Consider the following 18,713-nt stretch of genomic DNA (forward strand, 5'->3'; position numbering starts at 1 on the left):
CAAACTACAGGAGATAGTGAAGGACAGGGAAGCCTGGCATGCGGCAGTCCATGGGGTTGTATACAACTTAGCAACTGAACAACAATAACAATATAAATAAAGATCTGATTTCTTTTTAAAGAGATAAGATTTAATTTCTTTAAATTGTACTTCTTTAAATTCATATTAGACCTTTATGTACTAAAATATTAAAGACAATATTATAAGTGTACTTTCTATTTATAATAGAATAAGACATAGAATAGAATAGAATAGAATAAGACATAGAATTATAGTATGTGACATTGAGTGATATCTTTTTCCTGACTAATCAACAATTATTTATTGTATATTTTACTCAGAAAATCAATATATTTTCCTTTTCTTTTGATATGTCAAATATAATCTTAAGATAACCTTGGTTAAAATTATCTTGTATTGGGTAACTCAGTAGTGTATAAATGTGGAGGGAGTTAGGGAAGAGATGAGCAAAAATGGAATCTGAAGCATTAATGTAGATTGAGATAACTGATATTTTGACTGCAAATAAATTCAAAATTTTCATTTCAGCTAATTATGTCAATCTTCTTTCTCATAAAGCTAAATTCATAGTTAAAAACATAAACAGAAATATATATATTAAACTTTGGTAGAAACGTCAAAAACTTGAATCGTGTTTTTTACCAGTATATTTAGGAAATAAATTGTTCTGATTGAATGAGCTTTCTAGTTTAATGAGAAAACGAAAACTTTTTAGCTTTGATCTCTGTAGTGGAAAACTTAGCTTAAACAAACAAGTTAACTATTTTCCTTTACCAGAAAGAATATGGCAAGCACAAGCAAATGATTCAGGATCATTGAATGATGCTGCTGTTGCTGCTGCTAAGTCGCTTCAGTCGCGTCCGACTCTGTGCGACCCCATAGACGGCAGCCCAGCAGGCTCTCCCGTCCCTGGGATTCTCCAGGCAAGAACACTGGAGTGGGTTGCCATTTCCTTCTCCAATGCACGAAAGTGAAAAGTGAAAGTGAAGTCACCCAGTCGTGTCCGACTCTTAGCGACCCCACGGACTGCAGCCCACCAGGCTCCTCCGTCCATGGGATTTTCCAGGCAAGAGGACTGGAGTGGGGTGCCATTGCCTCCTCCAATTGAATGCTGAGGGTTTTACTTTTTCCCTTTATTAATTCACTTACTTGACAAATATTTACTGAACATCAACAATGTGCCAAGTACTGTTCTGGGCAAAAGTTCTATTTGATGGTCTTTATATATACTCTAGAAGTATAAATAACAGGGTTCAATGTGCAGAGATTCCAACTTATTCCTTGGAATATACTCTTAAAATTTTGTATTAGCTTGTTTTTGGTATTATGGTGACTTTGCCTAAAAGTTTACAATGTCTTTCTTCTGCATGCTCTTAAAATAAAGCCTACATAACTGAAGTTCTGGTTCATCACACTTTTACTGCAGCACAAGATAATCTGTAAAGAAATCACTACAATGTCATGGGAACTGGCGATTGTTTACTTGTATAAGACGGTCAGAATTCCATTGTGGAACCAGCAGTCTTCACTGTCTACATGAAAAGGCCATCTTCAGATAGAAAGCACAGTCAGTGTGACATAGAAACAGTACAGCCTCAGGAGCCAGACAAACCTGGCCATTTGATGAGGAGGTGAGCTCCTCCTTTTAGCCTTAGTGTACAACACTGAAAAATAAACCTAAAGTTATATTTAAGATTAGAGAAGATAATTCATTCGAAAAATATTCATCATCTGATTTAGCCTGAGTGCCCTAGAGAATCACTATACGGTCTTACAGAGAATGAATGAACATAAGGTAAGATCAGAATGAGTGCAATCAGTTAGGGATCTGTTATAATTCAGAAATAAGTGCAGCTTTCATTGAAGGAGAGGTGATGAGGAGAAAGAGAATTAAATGGATTTGAGCCTTAAAAAGAAATTAAGAAAAGTGGTCTCAACAGGAGAGGGTGAGAAGCTGCATGTGGATGGTGAGAATGTAAGGTATAAAGGAACATTTGGATCTCTTATTTGGGTATCTGAGCAGATGGTGGTGCCATTAAGTGGGAGAGAGAATGTTGGAAAAGCAGCAGATTTTATGGGAAAGATACCAAATTCTATTCTAGACGGGTAGAGTCTTCTGAGACACCCATGGGACCTCCAAGTAGTACTTTACAATACGTGGTTAGAAATACAGGTCTGTAGATGATGCAGGGGTACACGATACAGGACAGAAGCTCAGTGACCAGTGGCTGCTAATGAACAGACCTCCCAGCTGGCAGTGAACATCTCTGCTTCCCTCACTGGTCTAGAAGCATCCATAGCTCAGGGACCATTAAGCAGCTTACAGTGTAGGCAATTCATCAACTGGAAAATTTTCACAACTACTAGCACTACCTGAAGAATTTGGGCTCAGCCTCTTAGCTGTGGAAAAGCAGTTCAAGAAGAGTCTTGCTATTGCTTCCCTTTCAGTGATCTATATATCAGTTTTCCACTGTGGCTTCTTAGATCTTTCTTTTTTTGAAAATTTATTTATTTATCTATTTGGTTGTGGGTCTTCACTGCTGCACTCAGGCTTTCTCTAGTTGCAGTGAGCAAGGGTTACTCTCCATTGTGATGCACGGGCTCTTTACTGATGTGACTTTTGTTGCAGCGCATGGGCTGTAGGCACTGGCTTAGTAGCTGTGGTGCATGGGCTTAGTTGCTCCACAGCATGTGGATCTTCCTGGACCAGGGATTGAACCAGTGTCTCTTGCATTGCAAGGTGGACTCTTAACCACTGCACCACTAAGGAAGCCCAGAGCTTTGAACTTTTGAATCTATATTTCAAGATGTGCTTAAAGTATGTGTGTAAACTCTCTCATTTTGATTTTCCATACAACTATTGGGTGTAATGGGCTCCCCTGGTGGCTCAGCTAGTAAAGAAAGCACCTGCAATGCAGGAGGCCTGGGTTCGATCCCTGGGTTGGGAAGATCCCCTGAAGAAGGGAATGGCTACCTACTCCAGTATTCTGACCTGGAGAATTCCATGGACTGTATAGTCCATGGGATTGCAAAGAGTAGGACACAACTGAGCAACTTTCACTGCTGAGTATGACATGTTGAAGTCACATGATAGCTAGGGAGGAGTATTAAAACTAGAGAAAATACAAGCAGCTGTGAGTCAAAACATGCTCAGTGCATTGAAGACCCATGAGGAGTGATGTGACAGTGGTATGAGATGACCTGGGAAGACAAGCAGAAGGCAGATCATGCAGGGAATGTGCAAAGATCCTGAGGTAAGAACGTCACTTGTCCTGAGAACTGGAATATCAGAAATTCATAAAGAGGTGAAGCTGTAGAAATATTTCGGCAGAAAGGTTTGGATCAGGAAGGGCTTTACAGCCACGTGAGGAATCCAGACTTTATGCTGATGCATAAAGTCATCAGCATGGTAAGTTGATGCTTACCATGGTAAGTTACTGAAAGATTATTAGAAAGTTCATTTTAGTTGTCATATGGAGAATGGACTGGATAAAGTGAGTGGTGGCAGCCAGGAAGGACGCTGTTGTGAAATGCCAGGTGAGCTATCACGGTGGCTGAATTGATGCCAGGAAAGCACGGAAAGAAAAAAAAGTGGATACATCCAGTGTCAGTATCTGGTGAATATCTGGATGTGGGCTATCAGGAAAGTAAGGCCTTAAGCATGACTGTCACCCACCAAGGTTTCTCGATGAGGGCAACGAATGGTGGCGCTATTCTACTCTATCCTGTTTTCTTCTGCAGAGCTTTTCTTCACCTGTGGTTGCCATGCTCCATTTTTCTCTGCAGTGGTGATCGCTAAAATACTTATCTGTCACTGGTTGGTTGATAATAGGTTCATACCAAAGAAAACGCAGTTCCACTAGGCTGCTACTTCTTCCACGGATGCAGGACATTTTACCCTAATGAGTCGATGATGATTTGAGGCCTGGAAGGAAGTGCTGGAACAGCAGCTGCTCCCAAACCCGCAGGGATCAGCTCTGGAGCTCCCCAATGATGATGGTCACTGCATTGTCTCATTCTTAGGGAACTAGCACCAAGGGGACTAAACTTCATGCAATTTAAGTTCCCTACTGTTTCTGCTAAAGTATATACAGTCACAATTTCTTTAAAGTAGCTATTAAAGTGTTTTTCTTTCACCATACAGCTGTAAAATTCTACAAACTGGGTTGCCATATAGAAATACTGGTTCTCCCCAATTCTATGATTTAATTATTTGAAACTTCTAATTCCGCAGACACTGACCACTACCCTGAGCCACAGCTTTCTGTTCAACAGGTATTTTAAAAGCTATTGTGGCTTACCACAGTACCTTGAAGGGGGTTTTCTATTATTATACTGAAGCCTATCATCTGATATGTTCAGAACTACCTTTTTTTAAAAATGTAAAATAGTTTTAAATTCAGTCATCCTGAAGCTCTTGCTTTTAGTTTGTTGCTGATTCTGTTTCAGACAGGATGTATTTCATTTGAAAAGAAAAAGGCAGTTAAGAAATTTCCAGTTTATTTCTCTGAAACCGTTTTAAGAAATGATAAAGATTCATCTGTTTTTTTCTAAGAACGCAGGATGGTTTTTAGTAAATGCTATAAAGAAAATGTGCATAATTTTAAGAAAATATAATATTTAGACTCTTCACTAATAACTGATGATATTTGATAACTTTTGGTCACCAAAAGGAAGGAAAGCACTAGGGGAGTACTTCATATGAGCCGAGAGGTAGACACAAGTTACTAAATTAGGCAAATCTTCCTTGCACAGAAGCGTTTTAAGGAATACAAAACAAATGTTTTTAAGGAGACAACCTAGTTGGAACACAGCCTTTTGGTTGTTTATTCAATTGTGGGAGGAATACCATAAAAAACTCATTTACATTCAACATGCTGTGTATTTTATTAATTTATTGATGTCTAGGAAGGATGATGTTAGTGATGCTGAAACAAGAAAAACAAAGTTTTTCTTCTGTGCATCTCATGCCTCCCATTTTAAATAGTTTCCATGATGCAAACACTACACATTCCGTACTCCCATTTCTCTGATAGACTCAGTCAACATGTAACAGGTGAGCCTTGCCATGATGAATGCCTTTAGTACTTTAAGCATTTTCTCTACATGATAACACTTTGAATGTTTGGTGGGTTTTTGTTTTTGTTTTTTTTTTTTTCATTTTGAGAACATAAAGCAAAACTCTGATGTATTGATACTTCAACTGACAGCAAATATTTTGCTTTCAAAATCCTTTTACTTTTTCTCTCTTCTGAGTTACATTGAAATAGAAAATTTTTATACTTGCTAAAGTAACACAGAGTTATTTTAAACATCAAAAAATCAATCTCTTTATTTGGCAAAGAAATATTTCTAAGCATGCAATAACTAGGACTCAATTTAAATATATTATGTTATTTGTATCTTCTATGTCACTTGGCTTTGTCTCCAGAGGATTTGACATTAGAAAATTCCATGAACCCTTAAAGTATCTTATTATAAAGAAATAACTGATAATCAAGATGATTTCCTCCATTTCAGCTTTTATCATCAGTATTTGTTAACGTGGGCTTCCCCGGTGGCTCAGCAGTAAAGAATCTGCCTGCCATTGTAGGAGACACAGGAGACAGTTCAGTTCCTAGTTTGGGAAGATTCCCTGGGGAGAGAAATGGCAACTGACTCCAATATTCTTTACAGGAAAATCCCATGGATAGAGGAGTCTGGCAGGCTACAGTTCATGGGGTCACGAAGAGTCAGAAATGACTGAGCATGCACAAACACATTAATAATTATCCTTCTTAATATTATACTTCCTTTATAACTTTTGATTTGGTAATACACAGCAGAGACTAGATATCTGTCTCCCTGTTAGAAAAACTGAAAATGGGCTCTCTTGCATTGAAAAGTAGGTTGAAACTGGTGACCTTTCCTAACATTCTGCAATAACAAGGAGATTATAAGATTTTTCATGTTTTATTTTCCTGACATTCCTCTGAAGTAGAAGAGCAAATACACTTCCTTTCATCTTATAGCTGAAGAGAAAAGCTATAACTTTCCCCCAAGTCATGTTCCCTGTAGATCTGAAATTTAAACCTTTGTCTTTCGACTCTCTCTCCTTACAGAATAACCAAAGTAGCTTATAAACAACTTGTCTTTCTATTATTAGAAACTTCTTAGATGACCTCTTCCTTCCTAAACTCTTGGGATCTTTTTTCCCACTAGTAATGCTATTTCTAAAATAATGCTGTTAGAGGTATGAAGTTGGGCTAATCACCTGACTATAGATGAACCATCGAAGCAACCCAGTGGAAAAATATGAAAGATAGAATTTAATCTTCAACTTAAAAATCTCATGGTTAACCATGCAAGTAAAAGATTTATCACATTTATTTATGATCACTGAATTAAATCCTCATGACAGTTAACATCATACAGGCTTTTGATAAAACATTATTACATCTTAGAGTGCTTTGCCACAAATTTGAAATTGAAACATGTGAAAAAGGGTCACATGTTTCCAGGATCAAACGAGCAGTTAAGGGCCTCAAAACACATTCTAAGATGCTGGTTAAATGTGGTTTGGGCATGATTTTACAAATATAAACTATTTGAGAAACTGTAAGCTCTTTGTAATCAAATGCATTATCTTTCAAAACTTAAACATTATAGTAACAAAACAGTAGTGCTATTCTAAGTAGAACATTCCTTCTTCGGAATTAGTTGTTTTACTATCCCAGAGATATATCTGGAACAGGGTCTAGTTCACAATAACCGCTCAATAAATATTTGTTGAATGAATAAATAAATGAGTCTCAAGTTCTGGAGAAAATCATGGAATGCAGCCACAGATTTGAGGATCACAGCTAAAACGGATGGAGCTGAATTCACGCCAGATGAATGAAGGAAGAGTCTGTAGTCTCAGAAGTTCTCAAGAATGCACACAGATAAGAAGTATAAGTTTCCATAAGAAGAGATTTAGTTATTATTTTGATTATATCGTGTCATCTATAATTGGAGATCAGTAAGATAATCAGAACAAAAGAAATATATAAAAACAATAATTGTCAGTCACAAAAGATAACTTAGAAAATGCAAATGAAATTGTGTTATTGATGATAGTAGGCATATATAAATAAGCAGAAAAGAAATTTCACACACAAAAAAATACAGGATTTACATGCAAAAATTATAAAGCTCCACTTAAAGACATAAAAGAAAATTTGAATAACAGAGGGCTTCCCTGGTGGTTCAGAGGTTAAAGCGTCTGCCTGCAATGCAGGAGACCAGGGTTCGATCCCTGAGTTGGGAAGATCCCCTGGAGAAGGAAGTGGCAACCCACTCCAGTATTCTTGCCTGGAGAATCCCATGGAGGGAGGAGCCTGGTAGGCTACAGTCCATGGGGTCGCAAAGAGTCGGACACGACTGAGCAACTTCACTCACTCAACCCCAAATTAGATGATAAACCTTGCAATTAACATTCCAATGGCCCACTATACACCTATTAGGACAGTCCAAATCCACAGCACCGACACCACCAAATGCTGGTGAGGATACAGAATGACAGAAACTCTCATTTATTGCTGGTGAAAATTGCTGGTGCAAGACGGTATATTCATGTTGAAAGATAGTTTGACAGCTTCTTACAAAACTAAATAAAATCTTACCATACGATCCAGCAATTGAGTTCCTTGGTATTTACCCAAAGGAGTTGAAAAGTTATATCCACACAGAAGCCTGCACATAGATGTTTATGGCAGCTTTACCCACAATTGTTAAGACCTGGAAACAACCAAGATGTCCTTCATGAGGTGATGGATAAAGAAACTGCGGTGCATCAGACAAGGGAACAGTACTCAGCACTAAGAGGAAATGAGCTAACAAGCCTTGGAAAGCTGTGGAGGAAATTTCAATGTCTATCTCCAAGTGAAATAAGTCGGTCTATAAGGATTACATACTATATTATTTCAATGGTATGATATTCTGGAAAAAGTAAAAATACAGAGACAGTGAAAAGATTAGTGGTTATTGATGGTTTCCAGGGGTTGGGGGGAGAGATATGAACAGGCATAGCACAGAACATTTTTAGGGCAGTGAAACTGTACTGTATGATACTATAGTGGTGAATACATGTCATATATGTGATGTCATTTTGGTCAAAAATAGGTATGCACATGTGTGGTTTGAGAAGATAGAAGTGATCCTCTCTGAGCAGTGGGGTTACAGATGAGTAGGAAAGGGTACTTATACTTCCACACTCCCCACTGCATAAATTATATTTACAACTTAAAACATAACTAAAATGACCTTGGGAATGTTATCTACATAATCATGACAACCTGATATGACATAGGTGCTAGACAGAGTAACAAACTATAAAGTACTAAAAGATTGGGAACACAGGCAAAGCCAGACCTAAAAATTCAGATTCTGAGCCTAGATTTTTCCATTCCCCAGTTCACAATAACAAAAAAGATAAAGTTTAGGGAACACAGTCCAGTGCTGCTGCCGATGGTAATACTAGTGATTGTCACTTGTGATGGACTATCACAGGCCCCAAGTGCTGTGCCACATGCTTTACATATTTTATCTAATTTAATCCTCACAATCCTTTCAGGCTTCACAAATGAGGAGACTCAAGTCAAGAGAATATAGGTATTTTGCCCAAAGTCACAGTGTTAGTAAGTGCCAGAGCCAGAATTAACATTGAAGTTTAATCTGACTCCAAGTTCTTTTCCTCACAACAGCTGAACTGCCTCTAAATAAAATAGAAATAGGAGAAAATATTAATTAAAAAAACATCTTGAAAGAAAATTTGACCTCTAGTAGTGAAAAATGTAGTGTATCTTAATGAATATCATTTAATTTTAACTGTAGTAAGCATAGCAAACTCATCTCTATCATATAATTCACCCATAGCTCTCCATGTTTATATTTAAGCTTCACAGTGACTCTTTTCAGTAATCTGGCCTGCAGGCCAATGTATCAAGTAAAGATGGAAAAGCAACATAAAAATCACTTTTATATCAGCAAAGGGCTCTCAACTGGAAAAAAAAAAAGAATTATCCTTCCCTGAAAGCAGGTGAAAGATTACATATTTGCACTCTTCATTCCTCCATAAAAGCTAATCCAACCTTCCTTACTGCCAAGCTTCTGAACATTTGCATAAACGATAGATTTGTTATCACTTATTACTGGATTCAGCGGATCACATGCAAAATGTGCAAAGACATGATTAAAAATCTTTGATCTTTTAATCAAAAGAGTAAGCAATATTAATTCATTTTGGCAAGTGAGATACATACACTCTATTGTAATACTATTTTGCATTTGAGATTACCACACTACAATAATTTCTTCATTAATGAAGGTTTGCTGCTATGTGATTTCACTGTAGCTCTAGGCAATAATATCCTTTCTAGATCATTGGCTAAATTTGGTGTGACTTTATTTTATAAAATAATCATATCCTTTATAAAATATAAATTTTGCCTTCATGGCATTTGATTCTGTAAATTTCATAGGCAGAAATATCACGGAGAACTGAGTAAACAGGGAGAGTGAAAAAAATCTTCAAATTGAATAAGAACTAAGCTTCAAATTCAAAAGCCCACTGTATTTCTGTTGGTATTAATTTTGTGAAGCAAGAAAGGAAAAAACCTTCCAAATCTTATTGCTGTCCCATTCATTAATGGGGATAGATTTATAATAAATAATTATAACACAAAGAAGGATTCACATTATTGCAACAAAAGAAGGGGCATGCTAATTGTTCCTAGAAGGATCCTGGAAGACTTTATGGAAAAGATATCAGTCAGTTCAGTCACTCAGTCGTATCCAACTCTTTGTGACCCCATGGACTGCAAGTATGCCCAGCTTCCCTGTCCATCACCAACTCCCAAAGCTTGCTCAGACTCATGTCCATCAAGTCGGTGATGCCATCCAACCATCTCATCCTCTGTCATCCCCTTTCTTCCTGCCTTTAATCTTTTTCAGCATCAGGGTCTTTTCCAATGAGTCAGTTCTTCACATCAGGTGGCCAAGGTATAGGAGTTTCAGCTTCAGCATCAGTCCTTCCAATGAATATTCAGGACTGATTTCCTTTAAGATTGACTGGTTCGATCTCTTTGCAGTCCAAGAGACTCTCGAGAGTCTTCTCCAACACCACAGTTCAAAAGCATCAATTCTTCGGCACTCAGGTTTCTTTAGAGTCCAACTCTCACATTCATACATGACCACTGGAAAAAACAGAGTTCTGACTAGATGGACATTTGTTGCCAAAGAAAAGTCTCTGCTTTTTAATATGTTGTCTAGGTTGGTCTTTCTTCCAGGGAACAAGAGTCTTTTAATTTCATGGCTGCAGTCACCATCTGCAGTGATTTTGGAGTCCCCCCAAAATAAAGTCTGTCACTATTTCCATTGTTTCCTCATCTATTTGCCATGAAGTGATGGGACTAGATGCCATGATCTTACCTTTCTGAACACTGAGTTTCAAGCCAACTTTTTCACTCTCCTTTTTTACTTTCATCAAGAGGCTCTTTAGTTCTTCACTTTCTGCCATAAGGGTGGTGTCATCTGCATATCTGAGATTATTGATATTGCTCCTGGAAATCTTGATTCCAGCTTGTGCTTCATCCAGTCTGGCATTTCGCATGATATACTTTGCATATAATTTAAATAAGCAGAGTGACAATACAACCTTGACATACTCCTTTCCATATTTGGAACCAGTCTGTTGTTCCATGTCCAGTTTTAACTGTTGCTTCCTGACCTGCATACAGATTTCTCAGGAGGCAGGTCAGATGGTCTGGTATTTCCATCTCTTGAAGAATTTTCCACAGTTTGTTGTGATCTACGTAGTCAAAGGCTTTTTTCTAAGGAAAAGACATAATTTGATGTGGAGTAGGATGGAAAAAGCATAGTCTTAAATGTTCATCTAAATGGTGAATCTTTACTCTGTGATAAATCAAAAGCTACCAGATTTTGAGCTCAAAAGTAATATGATTCAGAGTTACGAGGTGTACTCTAATGGAACTGTGAAGGGTATACAAGATTAAAGGAAGAATATGGTGGCAAAACCAGTGGTGAAGTTACTTCAATGATTGGTTTATTTGTCCGTCGGCTGACTTGTCACAAGCATCTCCAGGCCAGGCGCCATGTTTTCCATAATGTCATACTCCCTGGGTCATACATATTTAACAGGTGCTGCTGAATGCATGTGGGAAAGCGGATGGGTTCCTCTACTATGCAAATGGCTGTGGGAAGGCAAAGAGATGAAACAGATACAATATAACTGAGGAGGTGACATTGTAAAGAGATGTTGTCTGGTTGGATGTAGATGCTGAGGATGTAGATGCTGAGGATGTAGATGCTGAGGAAGACAAAGAAATAAAATCCTTACATGATTTACCCTGATAAAAATTTACTGAGTACTTACTATGTGCCCCAATGTGATAGATCTTAAATATATAAATGTAAATTAATATCTTGTCCCTACTGTCAAAAACTAGGGATGACATAAAGTGAACAGATAAATAATATATACAAATAAAATAATATGCAATAATATTTTACAAAATAATGTGTAAACAAAGTTTACAAATTACAAAGAAAAGTAATTGTGTCTGGGGAGAATGAGGGAAGACTCCATTGAGCAAATGGTGGTGGTGGTTGAGCAGGACTTTGGAGAGTAAATAGGAGTTTTCAAGGTAAAGAGGTGCAGAACCTATCTCACACAGAGGAATTAAAATTTTTAACTATGTGGAGGTCTCAAAAAACTTCTCCCCCCATGTGTGTGTTTGGATGTGTGCATATGTGTTTAAGTATTTTGCAAAAGCATAGATTGCAACAGGGAACTGGGAACTAATGGGAAATGAGATTGGAGAGGTGGGCAGGGGATCAAAATCTCTGCATTGCAAGCTAAAGAGCATGAACTGTGTGTAGATGGGAGTCAGTTAAGCTATTAAGCTGTGTGTCAGCTGGTAGATCTACCCATCAGAAAAGAGCAGATGGGAAGCATGTTGATGAAACCTTGGGAATGGATTGGCAGGAGGAGAGAGAAGGTGGGTAGGTGTGAGGAGAGAATGGTAATGGCAGAGTCTATTGGATGAAAGCAGGTTGGATGAAAGACTGTGAAGTCTACTAAGATAGTGATGAGAGAAGGATAGGTAGAATGAAATAAAGAAATATTCAGGTAATAACTTTGGACAAAATCAGTGACATGGGATGTGAAACAACCAACTCTGAGGTAGAGTTGTGCCACTAAATGAAGAGTCCATTTGGGGTACGCAGCATCTGAACCATCTCTGGCATACCCAGGGGGATATTTCTGTAAACAGTGAAATTTATGTCTGTGACTTAGGGGTAATATCAGTGCTAGTGCTCAAGTTACATACTCAGAAGGAGGATGACACTACTGGCCAAAGTATGGAATACAATTTAGAAATACACAACAATTAACAATTGCAACTGTTAATACAATTTTTTGTAATTTTTAATACAACAATTATAATTTTTGTTGTTGCTGCATTTGATTAGCTGGTGGAATAACCATGTAGATATGTCCCTATGGAACTCAGAAGTATGATACTTCCATATTGTGAAATACTTTGAAGCCTTTTAAAGGATTAGATAGCTCCATATGTATCAATTGGGCTTCCTGGCAGTCAAATGGTAAAGAATCTGCTTGCAATGTGGGAGACCTGAGTTCAATCCCTGGGTTGGAAAGATCTCCTGGAGGAGGTCATGGCAATCCACTCTAGTATTCTTGCCTGGAGAATCCTCATGGACAGAGGAGCCTGGTGGGCTACAGTTCATAGGGTTGTAAAGAGTCAGACATGACTGAGCACCTAAGCACAGCACATATGCATCAATTAGGAAAGATATTCATGATTTGTTGTAAAGAAAAAAATGCAAGTTGTGGAACAATATTTAATATGATTCAAATTCCATAACAAAATAGACATGAAAATACATATATGTATGAATATATTATAGACAGAAAAGTAACATACATACACACATATAGACAGATATAAATATACAGAAAAAATGTTTGGGGGGAAGACAACTAATATTTTACTGTATAGTCCATTGCGTTCTTTGTATTGTTATAATGCACATTTATCGCTTCTAAGTTTTCAGGGTTTAAAAAAAAAAAAGGCTGTGAAAAAAATAAGATTGTCAAGTGATCATATAGAGAGGAAGGAAAGAAAAGTGTCAAAGGCAGGAACTTGAGAAATGCTCTAAGCACAAATATAATTTGAGAGTCAGAGAGAAAGGGGGAAAAGAGGACTGAAAGCTAACTGAGGTTTAATAGTCAAGGGAAGAGTGCTTAACTAGGTGGTGTTGAAGACTTCAAAAAAACGTGGAAAGAATGATGACCGGAAGGTGGCAAATGGGGTTGGGAGATTGGCAAGTTTTGATTAAGCAGCATTTTGAGAGCAGGGTCAGATTGCATTTGGTGAAGCATGAGATTAAAATGAGGACATAGGGATAGCAGGGCAGTGAGTTACCAAGGAGAGCATCTCAGGCAAAGGGAAACTAGAGCGTGCTTGTCATCCAAGGCGGGAGAGGCAGTGATCTGAAAAAGGCTGAAAACATGAGGCAGAGGGAGTAACTGTGCCAGTTCATCATATATAATTAAATTTCTGTTAGAAAGGAAGTATCCTGTATACACTTTCATATTTGAGGACGGGACAAAGTACGCTTTTCTTTACCTTGATTATACAGAATTGCATCTAAGGGCTTTTACAACTATTTTTTCAATTCCCAACATTGCCATTTTTCAGACAAAAACAGGAACCGGAAAGAAATGGCTGGCAATCTGTCTGTGGTCTGACGCATGCTGCTGGCTCAGACAGCTAGAGTATATGTTGTCTTGATTCTCATGAAATGCAGTCTTCTAACGTTGGATCAAACAACTTTAATCGTTCAAAGTGACAGTAAGTGTTAGAATAAACCACAACATCTGAACCGTTGGCAGTGATATAACTCCACCCAAAGGTCGCTTCTAAGACAGCCTTGTGAACACTGCAATTGCATGTACCATAGACTTCTTTGGTAAGAGGTTATTTTTCTGCAAGTTGTTCACATCTTGACTACATGTATCCAGACATGCACACATGAGAACAATAAAAACAGCCATTTATATATATATGTATTTGGTAATTCACGTGGGGATCATGCAAGACAACTTTTAGTTCTTAGACAGTTTCCTTCCTCATAATCCATCAGAAACCTATCAACACTGTCATTAATTTAAAAGTTTAAATGTTGACAGCTTTAAAAAGGGGAAACCTATAGGGTATCATTCTTATGACAGATGGTAGAGTAGAAAAGCAAAAAACGCATTCTAAATCTAACTATGCACAATTTTAAAATTATCTGTGAAACAAAATTTAGACTATTTGCCATTTAGGATTATGCATAGTGCTGGTAGAAGGTTGACTATATTTAATACAAAGGTATTCTATCAAATTTCCTCCCTAAAAAAAATCAATTGTACCTCATGACCTTGGATTACAAGACTATAGAATGTAGAAGCTGCTGCCATAGCAGCATCTGGTATACATTTAGCTATGAGAAAATGACCCTCCCCCAAACAAAAATTGCCTAAAATTTCTGATGAACATTTTCCATGGTAGTCTCATATATGGTTGGAGTTTAGAGTGTATAATTGCATAAAGAAATAAAATGGATAAGATAGAGTGGGCAGGTTATGGAAAGCATTGCACGAAATATTTATTATTTCAGGGTTTGTCAGGTACTGCTTACCAAGTTTAAGATTGCAGACCTCCTCTCCTCTGCTGCTACTGAACCTGTTTTTTTGTTTGTTTGTTTCATCTCTGCCAAGCAGCACATGGGATCTTCTTTTTTGGAACAAGGATTGAACTTGTGCCCCCTGCATTGGAAGCACAGAGTTGTTTTGTTTTGTTTTGTTTTTTTAAGATTTTTTGACATGGAATATTTTTAGTCTTTATTGAATTTGTTACAATATTGCTTCTGTTTTTATGTTTTGGTTTTTTGGCCACAAGGCATATGGGATCCTAGTTCCCCTACCAGGGATTGAACCTGTACCCCCTGCATTGGATGGCAAAGTCTTAACCACTGGACCGCCAGGGAAGTCCCTGTGATTATTTATATTGACACATTTGTTTTATTATTTACAATTATCATTCATGGCACTGTCTTTTACTCTCAGATTATGGGCAATCTGAAGAGCAGGGAAAATATCTTTGTTCTCATATCATTTTATCCCAGAGCCTAACATAGTGACTGAGCTCAGTAAGTGCTCAAAGGAATAAACAAACAGAACAATGTGTGACTGTGTGAACACAAGTGATATGTATACACAAGACTATGAAAAGTGGCTTTAAAACAAAGACGTGCTTCTGGATAAAATTGACCAAGTTGCACTCTGGACTCTCTCCCATGACTCTCCTTTTTTTTTTTTTTCCTTGAAATTAAACTGATACTCATTTTGGCATTGCCTAAAATGTCCTTATCTTTAGTCCCAAAAGCAATGTGGACCACAAGGGCCAGCACTGAGGCATGGTCCAGGGGTCAAAGGATCATGCAGTGGTGTAATCTCTTGGAAAAGCAGGGGAAGTTAGAATAAGTTCTATAAGGGCAAACACTGAGATTCGGAACTGAACCAAGACCATTGCTAAGACTTTGAGACAAGCTGGAGGCTAGAAATGGGAGCTAAAGGCAGTTTGCATTCTAGATAAAGGCAATAAGGTAACATGAATTAGGGAGAGCAAGAAAGAAGAGGGCCCAGAACTTGAGGTGTGATGAGGGCTGCTTTCCTGAAGTTCCTCCCCTGGGGTGCAGCCACATGACTGGGGGTAACAGGCATAATAGGGTCAGGATGAATGCGTACTGTATCAACTTCTAGAGTCTCCTAAGGGCTTCATTTTCATCCAGGGGTTTCATTCAGTGAGGCATGCTTCATTCATTTATTAAAGAAACATGTTTTGCTGCCTATGGTATACCAGGCACTAAATGAATGTGGTGAGAAAACACAACTGTGAATGAGCCACGTTCCCTGCTCCCAATCTGAAAGGAAAAACAGACTCATGAACAGATAATGAAAGTAAGCGGTCTAGAGAAGCATGTACAAGTGTTAGGGAGTTCAGAGGAAATGCTGGAGTGTAGCTGGGGATAGTGATGGCTGGCATGGGAAGATGTCCAGGAAAAATTCAATGAAACAAAGTCTGGAAGGCTGGAGTAGAAGTTTAGCAATCAAACTAAGAGAACAGGAGTAATAGAAGCAGGTAGAAAAATTAACTAATTAAAAATCAGCACCATAAAAATCTGAGGCACACGAAAAATCAGGATATACTGAGATCAGGTTGTTCAGGTGACATGGGAAGAAGCGATGGGATACATGGCTGGAACTGTGACCATGGCCTCAACTAGAAAGCCTGTGGGACCTAGAAAAATTAATGAAAATTGGCAGATAAGTTCAGTGGTGAGAAATGCAGATGTCATGAATTTGAACGAAGACACTGGTAAGAGGGGATGAAGAGAAGGTCATAGATTTGAAAAGCAGTTTGGAGGAAGACTGGACAGAATTTGGTGACATGACTGCATGCTGGGGTGAAGCAGGGATAATCATATTTGAGTACAGGGTTTTGGTTTGGGAAAATACAAGATGTAGCAAGTGTGGAAGAGATGAATTTGGTTTTAGACATGTCGAGTTAAGAGTTCAAATTCATTATGTCCAAAATTAAACTCACAGATATGGAAAACCATATGAGGAGGCCATTGGTAGTTGAAAATATGATTGTGTCATGACCTGAATGAAACACCTCTCTCTACTTCTGCCAAGATCAAGGATGCGTTCTAGGCTTTTTATTCTGAGAAGCTCATGTCACCCATAACTTACTCACAAATGTTCATTATGTATTTTGCTATTCAATGAGAGTACATAGGGTTTTTTTTTTTTTTTCCTTGTTTAATGCCTATGTCAAAATAAGATTTTGGCTAGAGGAAGAATAAAGTCCCTTCTAATGTTCTAATCTCTGTGTTTGGATAAAGTCTATGTCTTTAACAAAACTCTAAAACCCTAAAATAAAAGATGAAAACACACACTTTTGGTTTCCCCTACACAGATATAAAAAGACGTTCTTGGTTTTTTCTTTTCAGCATTCACATCTCCAGCTTCCTTCTGGGAAATTAACTGTGTGCAGTTTAAATGTCAGAGCTGACACTTGGGCAACCTGGCACATGATCGAGGTTAATCCAATGCATTATCATGGGATTCTGTATTTCATGAGCAACGCAAGGACAGGGCTCAAGGGCAGTATTGAGGGGACACCCTGATCAGCCCACCCAGTGATAAAGCAGTGACTGTGAGTCTGCTCCTTTTCAACTCTAGTGACCGTTTGGTTTCTATGTCCAAGCTTCCCATTCTCTAGTCTTCTGTTCGTCCTGTGAGCCTGACCTCCTCTTAATAAATCCCCTTTGCTTCAACTAGTCAGTTAATTTCTGCCACTTTGGATTAGAAATCTGACTGAACATCAGATTAAATTAAGTCACTCAACCAAAAAGAAAATACTAGATGTATTTCCTAGCTAATTGAAATAACAATTACTGTTAACACCATTAAATCTAGTCCAGAATCAGAAAAAGCCTTACAGTAACTTTTTATGAAAAGACAACGTAGACACATTCCTTACTATCTGTCTGGTTATCCTTACAGTAAGTCAAACATAGGCAGGATTCTTTCTGGAAACACCTAAATTGGTTGAGGAGTAATTTCAGTAGTATTTTTTTTTCACTTAGTTTTACATTGTAAAAGATTTAATTACGTTCTGCAGGTAAGTATCTGAATGGGAAAGATATCTTATTCTTATTGCTTTGGTAGTATGTACTGAGTGCTTATTGTGGCAAAGCAATGTGCTAGATGTTGAAAGAGTTTTCTCTTTCATTATTTTATATTTTAAAGAATTGAGCACTTTAATGCTTCCATAGTAAGTTCCTGTCCTTGTGGAGCTTATATTCTAATGAGAAAGACAGGGGAAAAACAATAAAAACCTTAACAGTAAGTTATAGTATGTACTATGAAGTACACAGACTAGCAGCTGAGATGGTGACCTATGAGACCTACCTTATATACGGCAGCCAGAGACAGCTTCCGCAAGGATAGGGTCAATATTGCCAAGACCTAGAGGATGAGAAGGGGCTGCCATTACACACAGTGGAAAAGCTCATCCTGGTGTCATTAATTACACACTGTGGGGGTTTGGGCAATTTATTTAACCTCTCTGTGTCTTTGTTTCCTCATCTGTAAAATATGGAACACGATAGTACCTGTTCCATACTGCTGTTGTGAGGATTAAATGTATGCATATAGAAGGCGCCTAGAACAGTCTCTAGTGTGTAGCAAGCACAAAACAAATAGCAGTTATTTCTACTATCCCAAAAAAGAAGGCTGGCACATGCAAAAACCTGAGGCAAGAAAGATCTTTACAGGCTAATTAAACTGAAATAAGACTAGTGAAATAAGATAGCATCATGACTCAATGGACCTGAACTTGAGCAAACTCTGGAAGATAGTGGAGAACAGGGAAGCCTGACATGCTACAGTCCACGGGTCATAAAGAGTCCACACAACTGAGCGACTGAGCAACAACGAAGACTACTGTGGCTGGAGCAGAGAAGGCAAAGAGGTGAGCGCCCAAGCTGAGGCTAGAAACATAGGCGATCAG

The 18,713-nt window shown here is 38.0% G+C and overlaps 1 long non-coding RNA gene across 4 annotated transcripts in view; it reads right to left on the minus strand.

The window, feature by feature from the left end:
* Window positions 1–18,713, minus strand: part of LOC110145668 (uncharacterized) — a 120,627-nt gene that overhangs the window by 26,216 nt on the left and 75,698 nt on the right. For all 4 annotated transcript variants that reach the window (XR_011487775.1, XR_011487774.1, XR_011487773.1 and 1 more), the window contains 2 exons: window positions 18,113–18,169; window positions 14,773–14,899 (listed from right to left, as the gene is read on the minus strand). This is a non-coding gene — a long non-coding RNA (uncharacterized lncRNA). The remainder of the gene's footprint in view (window positions 1–14,772; window positions 14,900–18,112; window positions 18,170–18,713) is intronic.

This window comes from Odocoileus virginianus, chromosome 5 (genome assembly GCF_023699985.2).
Source record: "Odocoileus virginianus isolate 20LAN1187 ecotype Illinois chromosome 5, Ovbor_1.2, whole genome shotgun sequence".
NCBI lineage: Eukaryota > Metazoa > Chordata > Mammalia > Artiodactyla > Cervidae > Odocoileus > Odocoileus virginianus.